At 36.5% G+C, this 10,225-nt stretch overlaps 1 long non-coding RNA gene across 1 annotated transcript in view; it reads left to right on the top strand.

The window, feature by feature from the left end:
• The window catches only part of LOC147830352 (uncharacterized), a 34,556-nt gene extending 25,486 nt beyond the window's left edge, over nucleotides 1-9,070 (top strand). The window contains exon 4 of the long non-coding RNA XR_015452042.1: nucleotides 47-9,070. This is a non-coding gene — a long non-coding RNA (uncharacterized LOC147830352). The remainder of the gene's footprint in view (nucleotides 1-46) is intronic.
• Nucleotides 9,071-10,225: the final 1,155 nt, after the last annotated feature.

The following is a 10,225-nucleotide window of genomic DNA, read 5'->3' on the forward strand; positions in this document are numbered from 1 at the left end:
TTTTTGACATAAAAGTGACACCTTTGTACTTGTTAATTACTTCTAGGATGTGTGATAATTACCAAAACCATCAAGTATGAAACAAATTCTTTTGACCGGAAATGGCAGAAGTCATGAGGCAAATCATACTGACAAGTCCTAGCTGGCAAATCCCGAGGCAGACAAAGGACAAGCACTAGGACAAATTTTTCAGGTCCAAATGCCACAAATACCAAATACCACAAGTTTCAAAGCAATGGAGTAACAAGATCTGATTGTACCTTGAATTAGAAGACATATCACTTTAAGAGGCTGAGTCCTTCCTACTACAGTGTTGTCCAAAGGCCTCCCTTTGGAGTATCTTCCCCTGGTTTACAGCCCATCATTACCATGAAAAGCCATGAGGGGTGGGGGCACTGCCTGCTTATGGCTTCCTTGTGACTCTCTGGTCACATTACTTTTGCTCATGAGCCCTACACTGACTTTATCATTAGCCTTTGCTGTGAGTAAAGCCTTCTCTCTTCTCTCCCGACCTCTAGGTAGCTTACTGCTTTATGTTTCTAATATCTATTATGTTTCCACCCTGAGTGACATTTTATTTTTTAAGACTCTTATCATAGACCTTCTGTTGTAAATTCACAAGTTCTCTTTCTTTGTCCTGAGCAGGAATCCAAGGGTTGCCTGAACAGTATCCCTTCAGCGTCCTCCACCCAAATCTGATCCAACAACCGAAGCTCAGAGGACTGCGGTGCCTGGGCCAATAAGCAGAGCCTGGGGCCTTGCTGTGAAGATTCAGGCTGTGCTGCATTCCAGGAGGCAACAGCAGCATGGTGTTCAACTCAGAGTGCAGTGAGAAGCAACAGCTCCTGCTGGAGAGGCCCAGGCCAGAATTAAACTTCTGCTGGGTATGAGTAGTGGGGAGAAAAAACTGATTTTACTTGCTTGACAGGCAGTCTTGGAAGAAGACACTTTTGTCCACTTGTGTAGTCTGAGTGAGATATTCTTGGAGCCACAGCATATGGGAAACTCATACATAGGTGTTTCTCTGTGTCAGAGCCCCAGGGAATCAGGACACTAGAGAGCTGGGAGCATAGGGATGTTTCTTAAGACTCTAGCAGAGAGATTATGGAAACTTTCTGGTAACTACAACATCACCAATATTTAGAACCCCCACAACCCTGGTGACAGTCATTTATGAGTACAACAACTTGACTTTGACAAGGGAAGTGATCTTATAATAATTTAACAGAATAATGAATCTTACAATCATATATGAGAATACCACAGGGAATGCAACAACAAGGAAAAAACCTGCTGAATATCAATAACTGGTAACTTTTAAAGGAAGGGATTTTCTGAGACAGAGGACATTTATTTTTTCTGGTGCTAAGGAGAGAACTCAGGGCCTCACACAACAGAATATCTTTAACAGACAAATAAGTATATGCAGAAAAGCCTAAAGCAGATTGAGTAGCAAGAATTTTTTCAAAAGAATCTCCTTATAACTAGAACAATTTACTTGTCATATTTAAAAGTCTTCAAGGAATTGAGAGATGAAGGAGATCACTCTTGTAGTTAAAAACAAAAAGTGTTTGGAAGTCAGTAAACTAAAAGCTCACAACAGAGAGAGAAAATATAATTTATAGAGAAAAAAAGGAAGTTGGTGTAGAAATCCAAGAGCTTAAGGGGAAAATCCAGAGATTTGGATAGAGAACATATGAAATAGAAAAAATCACTTTAAAAGATGATTTAGCTCAGAAACAGAAAAAGTTTGCAGATAAAAATGGTTCACTGAAATCTTGAGGGTGAAAGTTCAGTTATATTGTTATCATAAATGCAAACAGAAAATATCTGCAGTTTCACCAATCATAACAAATTAGGTAGTAAGACCAACACAATCAGTTTCATCCAGTATATTTCAACCACAGACTTACAATCTAGAAGGTGACAGATTAATATATAAAGTTAATAACATAGCAAAGTCATTAGCCAAAGAATTCTATTCCCAGAAAAAAAAAATCCATTCTCTAGTTAGGCATTTTGAGACTAGTCCAGCTTCAGTGACTATGTAACTTATCTACTTTATCTTGAGAAAATACTAAAATAATGGTTTACTAAAAAAACTGCAAAGACATGAAAGATGGAAACGAAGGAAAGGAAACTATAGGCCATGACTCTTACAATAAACATAAGGAACCAGAATAGGGAATAGGGTTTGTGAGGTTCAGGATGCCATCTTCTGGGCTTGCCTTAACATCATTCTCTAAAAAACACTACTAAGGAAAGTTGCTGCTTAAGTTCACAGGTACTGTATTCCCAGTCCTGGAAGTTCCTCAGTCCTTGAGGATTGTGAAAGTCTGAAACTACAAAAAGTAAAACAAAACTAAGCCAGGAGATGCTGTATATGTTTGAGACCAGTCTGGGCAAGAGTAGCATCCTAACTCAAAACAAAATAAAGAAAACCTAACTACTAGAGAGATTTAAAATGGCAGAGTAAAGCTTGGTGACGAATTCAGCCTCTCTGGGAACTGGAGTAGAGATACGTGGAAAACAATAACTTGGTGAAAAGAAAAAAAGTGATGTCTGAGAATTGTGAGGGACTTGTAAGGAAAAATAGAAAGCACAGAGAGTCTGGAGATATGGAGCACAGTGCAGAGAAAGGAATGAGGGAGTCTGGAAAGTTCATCCTGGCTTGTGGGGAGGGGGACCTAATGGAAGTGGTTAGACCATGGGATACAGACCAAAGTCTACAGTTAGCTATGCCCAGAGTGTACCCCTGAAAAGCTGACACTAACTACAGCCCTGAGAAGCTTGACAGTCCCAGGGAGAAACAATGGATGGGACAACAGTGCTAACCCAAGAAAATCCCATGACTCTTGTAAACTGCAAAACATGAGGGATTTTACTCTGAAAATGATTCCTCCCACAGGCAGGCTAGCACTGAGGAAGAAAGCCAGTGCAGTGCCTGCCATATTTGAGAGGGTTTCATCAGGAACTATTTTGGAAAGAGGTTAATTATTTTTCTTTCTCTTGGTGTTTTTTCTTTTTACTTTGTTGACATGGTTATTCCCTGTTACTTTTATCTAATTCTATTGATTTTTTTCTCTTTGATTGGATCTTTTTTCTCACTTTTCTCTCCTCCTCATCTTTTTTTTACTTTTCAAATTTTGTTTTATTCTCACATTTTCCCACCTACTTCATCTTTACTAATATTACCATGGAGCATTATTAATCTTTGGATATTTAGTTAACTATATTGTTATGAACTTTTTTATTGTTAATAGTTGTATAGTTGTCACATTCAGCAAATATTTATTTTATGTCAATTTTTATGACTGTTCTCTTCATGTCTAAATTGTAATTATAGATCTCTTTTGATGGTTAAGCGTGATATAACGATAGCTTCTATTGGTTATTATGGCATACCCATATCCAGTCTGACTAGGACACTATTAATTTTTTTTTTTGCTTAAATTCTTTTATTGGTACATTTTAGGTATACAATACATTTACATTCATCATTGGGTGCTTGTACCTGTACATGATGTATCTTGGTTCTTATTTTTTCCCCATTCCCTGTGTGCCTTTCACCCCCTCCACCCTTCCATATTTACATAGACTTTGTTTCCATTTTTTTCTTTTCTCATAATTTTTCCTTTCCCTTCTTTCCTTTCCCCTTCCCCTCCCACTTCCCTTACTCCTTTGAGCCTTTTCTTCCTATTTCCCTTATCAATTACTCATTTTAATCCTTATTTACACTTTCAGTTTTTCACACTAGAGAAACTATTTGGTATTTACACAGGTGTGTTGGACACTATTATTGTTGCAGTTGTAAAAGTGGCATGTTGTTGGTATTGGTTTTTACTGTATGCCAATACCTGGTCTGTCTCTGTGTCATCAATAATACTGTGATTCATTTCTAGAGAACTAGGAGCTGCCCAATTACACTGCAACCTCTCCTCCCATCTGATGGAAGTGGTTGGATCTTGGGACAGTGACAAAGCCCTCTAGTTACCTATGCCCAGGATGCTCACTGAAAAGTAAACACAAATGAAAGAGATCTTCATACTAGCAAAAAATTATTTCTACTATAATCAACCTGTAAATGTCACCACAAATTTAAAAAACAAAGCATGAAGAGAAGGCAAGGAAATGCTTCCAAAAATTTTTACTTCCCCAGGCCTGACCTATAGGATAACAACATGGAGGAAATCAACAATCAAATAGCTAAATTATATGAAATGATAAAAGACGAGGCAAAAAATTTCAATCGGGAGCTTAGAGAGCTCAAGGATGATATAACTAAACAGATAATAGAAATAATAAACAAAATGGCCAGTGAGCTTACAGAGGACACTATGAAAAAGTAGCTCAGCTTATAAAATGATATAAAGCATCAATAGCCATTCTACCAGAGAACTACAGTCCATGAAAATGTACCAAACAGAAACACAGAAGGTAAAATTTCTTTTTTCTTTTTTGGTACCAGGGATTGAACTCGGGTCCTTGTGCTTGTGCAGGAGGCAGTGAAACCACTGAGCTAAATCCCCAGCCCCTAAAATTTTTATTGAAAGTATAGACAACAGAGGTGATCGATGTAAGGACATTGTCAAAACTAGAGGATAGGACTAATGCAGGTGTTCATATACTCAAAAGCATTTTAAAAACAACAAGAGGATATCGAAAATGGATCCAACAGCTTCTAGATGACAGAAAGAAGACTAATCTGAGATTAATTGGAATTAGTGAAAAATCGGAAGACAACACAAGTGGCATAAAAATCTTATTTATAGAAATTATACCAGAAAACTTCCCAAATAATGGGAAATAATTTAAAATACAGAAAAGTAATTCATATAAAACCCCAAATAGCCACAATCAGAAAAGAAATTCTCCACAACACATCATAGTCCAAATGCCAAAAGTCCACCACAAGGACAGAATACTACTTCAGAGGGTATCTAATGCCAATACTCTTCAAACTCTTTAATGAAATTAAAGGGGAGAAGTTCTAAAATCATTACTGGAAGCTAGCCTTATGCTAATTCCAAAACCAAAGACTCAACTGAAAAAAAAACTACTGGCCAATCTCTTTAATGAATATAGATGCAAAAACCCTCAGCAAGATTCTGGCCAATAGAATGCAACTAATCCAAAAGATCATACATTATGACCAAGTAGGTTTCATCTCAGGGATTCAAGGATGGTTCAACATATGCAAATCAATAAATGTCATACACCATAAACAGAAGCAAGGACAAAAATCATATGATCATCTCAGTAGATGTAGGAAAAGCCTTTGACAAAATCCAACATTTATTTGTGATCAAAACCCTGAAAAAATAGGTATAGAAGGACCTTATCTCAATCTGATAACAGCCTTGTATGACAAACCTATTGGTAACATAATATTAAATGGGGAAAATCTGAAATCTTTCTCTCTAAAGGCATGAAAAAAGAACAAGGTTGTCCACTATCATCATTTCAGTTCAACATAGTATTCTTTTTTCTTTTAATTTGTGGTACCTGGGATTGAACTCAGGTCCTTGCACTTGCCAGGCAGCAGCAGAACCACTGAGTTAAATCCCTGGCTAACATACTACTCTAATCAGTAGCTAAAGCAACCAGACAAATGAGAGAATTAAAAGGTATATGTATATAAAAATAAGCCAAATTACCATTATTTGCAGATGAAATGATCCTTTATATGAAATACCCAAATATTCCACCTAAAGACAACTAGAATTAGTATGCAAATTCAGCAATGTATCAGTGTACAAAATCAACATACAAATATCAGTGGCATTCTTGCATGCTAATAATGAATTCACTGAGTGAGAAATTAGGAAAATCCATTCTTAATAGCACCAAGAAAAATTAAATACTTAGGTATTAACCTAAACAAGGAAGAAATTTCTACAGTGAAAATAGTACTTTGAAAAGGAGTGTAAAGATGATTTCATAAAATGAAAAGATGTCACCTGCTTCTGGATAGGCAGAGCTAATATTGTCAAAATGGCCATACTCCCATTGATATATAGATTCAATGCAATCTCAATCAAAATATGAGTAGCAGTCCTCACAAAAGTACAGAACTTAATCTTAAAATTCATATGGAACCAGAAGACACTCAATACCAAAAGCAGCCCTAGGCAACAAGCACAAAGAAGAAGGAACCACAGTCCCAGATTTCAAATTGTATTACAAAGCTACAATGATAAAGCAGCATGGTATTGGGAAAAAAAAAAAAAAACCCTAAAAACAAAACAAAACAAAACAAACAAAAATCCATATATGTAGATGAATGGTAAAGAATAGAACCTGCAGAAATAACCAGGCACATTTATCTATCTGGACTGTGACAAAGGGGCTAAAAACATATGGTAAAGGAAAGATAGCCTCTAACAAATGGTTTTGAGAAAATTCATAATATATGTTCAGATGATAGAATCTAGACCCATATCTCTCCCATGTACTAAACTAAATTAAACTTAAATATTAAAACAGAAACATTCAAGCTGCTGGAATATGAAATAGTTAAACTCTTAAAGACATAGGTGTAGCCAAGGATTTTCTGAAAAGAAACCTAATTACATAAAAAATAACATCTTAGACAAAGAAGTAAAAGCAGCAAATAAACATAGAAAAAAATGTGCAGCATCACTGGTCATTTGAGAGATGCAGATGAAAGCAACACTGAGATTCCACCTCACCCCAGAAAGAATGGCTGCTATCAAGAAATCAACCAATAACAAATGCTGGTGGGGCTGTAAGGAGAAATGAACCCTTCTCCATCATTGGTGGGAGTGCAGACTGGTGCAACCACTGTGGAAATCAGTATGGAGATACCTCAAAGAACTAGGACTAGAGGTTCCATTTGATCCAGCTATTCCCCTGTTGAGTATCTTCCCAAAAGAATTAAAAGTATCATACCACAGTGATAATATGCATGCCCATGTTTATAGAGACACAGTTTGTAATAGCTAAAGCTTGAAAACAGCCAATTTGCCCATCAACTGGAGACTGGATAAAGAAGATGTGTTTTTTTAAAAAATGGAGTACTACTCAGCCATAAAGAATGAGAAACTAGAGACATTTATAGCTAAATGGATGCATATTGAGCCCATACTCTTAAGTAAATAAATAGAACACACATGTGTAAATACTGAATAGTTTCCCTGGTGTGAGAAACTAAAAGTGTAAATAATGATCAAAATGTACAATTAATGTGAAATAGGAAGAAAAGGTCTAAATGGTGTAGGAGAAGTGGGGGGGGGGTAGAGGAAAGGAAAGAAGGGAAAGGAAAAAAATGAGAAAAGGAAAAGACTGAAACAAAGTCTTTGTAAATAGAGAGGGGTGGAAGGAGTGAAGGGAGGACAGGGAATGGGGAAAAAATAAGAACCAAGATACATCATGTAAAGGTACAAGTTCCCAATGATAAATGTAAATGTATTACATACCCAAAATGTACCAATAAACTTAATTTAAAAAAGAAATAACATTAAGAAGTCAACAAGTGATATTATATCAAATTTTAAATGTTTTATATAGCAAAAGAAATAATCCACAGCTTGAAGAGCCAATCCATAGATCAGGAAATTTTCATGAGCTACTCCTCATGACTAATATCTAGAATACATGAAAAACTCAAAATCTTAGACTCCCAACTTAAAAGAACCAATGAAAAATGGGCAATTGAAATAAATAGATACTTCTCAGAAGTTCAAATGGCCAATAAATACATGGAAAAAATGCTCAACATCTTGAGTATCAGAGAAACAAAACAACACTGACATTCTACCTTAATCCAGAAAGAACAGCTATCATCACAAATCAAATAAGAATGACGATAGCAAGGCTGCAGGAGAAAATGAACCCTTCTACACTGGGTGGGAATGTAAACTAGTAAAACCATTATGGAAGTCAGTATGAAAATTCTTAAAAACACTGAAGTAGAAATTCCATTCAACCCAGCTATCCTCTTTCTAGGTAAGTTCCTAAAAGAATTAAAGACACCATATTACAGTGATATTTGCATTCCTATGTTTATAGTAGCACAACTCATAATAACTAAATAGTGGAAGTAGCATATTTGTCCGTCAGTAGATGTATGGATAACGAAAATGTGGTATTTATACACAATGGAATATTACTCTACCAAGAAAAAGGGTAAACTTGAATTATTTGTAGAATAGTGGATGTATCTCTAGACCATAATGTTAAGTGCATAAATCAGACTCACAGCTTAAATATCATATAGTTTCTCTTCTATCAGAAACTTGAAGTATAAATAATTTGAAGACCAAAATAAAAGATAATAGGAAAAAGGAGATTGAATTTTTGCAAAAGAGAAGAGGACTACAAGATGAAGGTAGTAGCTGGGAGACTAGTGGAATGGGGATTAAAAAAAGAATTAAGATCTGTTGCGTGCATATACTACCTCCTCACAATGGATGTAATCATTTTGTACTGCAAACATGTACTAATAAAAATAAAAAAGGAAAACCAAATATTTAGCGGGCTCGTTTCTAACTTTGAAAATTCCTAATCTCCTGCAATAGGTCCTCAGTGCCCACATTCTACCTTTGTTAGACCCTGTGTGATTTTTGGTTTTTTTCCTTTTTGCATCTAGGGACTTTCTCCTGTAGACCTTTGATCACCATCTAGGCTTCATCCTCTGATGTTGACATGGGTAGTGTTCTCACTCTGCTGGGTACACTCATTCATCTCCCAGGCGTATGAAGCTCACGCCCCCATCCTGCTGTCAGAACAAGCAGGCCTACGGTCTGTGACAACTAGGCCCCCCTTTCCTTTCTCTTCCTTTCTGTGGCGGAAATTTTCTGCACGTTATTGATCTGTGGGTTCCTTTGTTCTTCCAATCACCTGTAAATTCCTTCCTCTACCCATACAGAGGTTTGAGTAGATCTCTCCCCATATAGATGTAAAGACGTTCTTTAAGGAAAATACATGATTTGATAGGAACTGAACATTGCTAAAATGGCTGTCTACCCTTTTCCATGAGTCTTTTACAAATTCCAATCAGATGCATATTAAAATATTGGAGACAGAATGAGTATCTCACCAGAGAAAATACCAGAGCTAAGCTGACACATGAAATAATTTTTATAACCTTTCTTACGAATGAGTTACAAAAAATTACTATTTCTTGTTTTGTGTTTTTAGAGATGAACTTTATTAACAGTCATCAAGCACACTAAACAAATCCAGCCATATACTCAATTCCTTGCTTGCTTAGTTTTTCTCCTAATACCCCTTCTTCCTTCCTTCTTTCCTTCCTTCCTTCCTTCCTTCCTTTCTTCCTTCCTTCCTTCTTTCCTTCCATCCTTCTTTTCTTGTATTGAGCTACCTTCCCTGTATTGTTCTTTAAATGCTTTTTGGAAGTAGAGATGTGGGGAAATTTTCTTCATAACTACACAAAGGTCCTCTCGAGAAGGCAACCATACTTTATTAAATACTAAAGTGTAGAAATGCTTGCTTCAATGAACTGCTGTTTACTTTAAAAGCTGAAAAACCCTCTGAAGAAAATGAAGCCAAACCTTTTGGCCCTAGTGCATTCCAGCATCCACTCTCAATACAATGCTCTTTTACTTTAATCAAAGAAGAATAAAGACAGTAAAAAAAAATTCAACACTGAGCTCATGTATTATTTCTCACTATGTAACTATCTTAAATATGATGACTTAAAATACTTACTTTATCTATCATGAATTTCAGGTTAAGACTCTAAGTATCTGTCCCATGGTATCAACTGGAGCTGGTATTTGGGGCCAAACAAATGGGTCACTTGTTAACAACAGTGTCCTTACTGCCTGGCACCTTGGCAGGGATGTCTGAAAGCCTATGTCAAATGGATCCCTTCCTCCATGTGTTCCAGGGCTTCCCACCTTGCCTATCTTGCAAGGTAGTCTGATATCTACCATGAGGGCCAAGGGCTCTGAGATCCGAGTAAAAACATATCAACCCTATTATCAAACCTGGCACTCCAATTGCAGTTGCTTAGCAAGAGTAGGAGTCTATCTTCCGCAGGTATTTGCTGCAAGTTGACTAGAATAACTTCTAGTCATAAACATGTGAGCGATTGTTTTCCTCTAAATCCAGTTAGTTAGCACAGGTGGTCATCCCAAACACCAAGTAAGTTTAGGGCGAACTCTGTGACACGTGATGCTGTCAAGTCCTCTTACCTAAAGACTATTTTACCTTGAGCATATACATGACAGGTTGTATC

Source organism: Heterocephalus glaber, unplaced genomic scaffold (assembly GCF_053883595.1).
Source record: "Heterocephalus glaber isolate CG9 unplaced genomic scaffold, H.glaber_assembly_v1.0 deba00000122, whole genome shotgun sequence".
NCBI classification, from domain to species: domain Eukaryota; kingdom Metazoa; phylum Chordata; class Mammalia; order Rodentia; family Bathyergidae; genus Heterocephalus; species Heterocephalus glaber.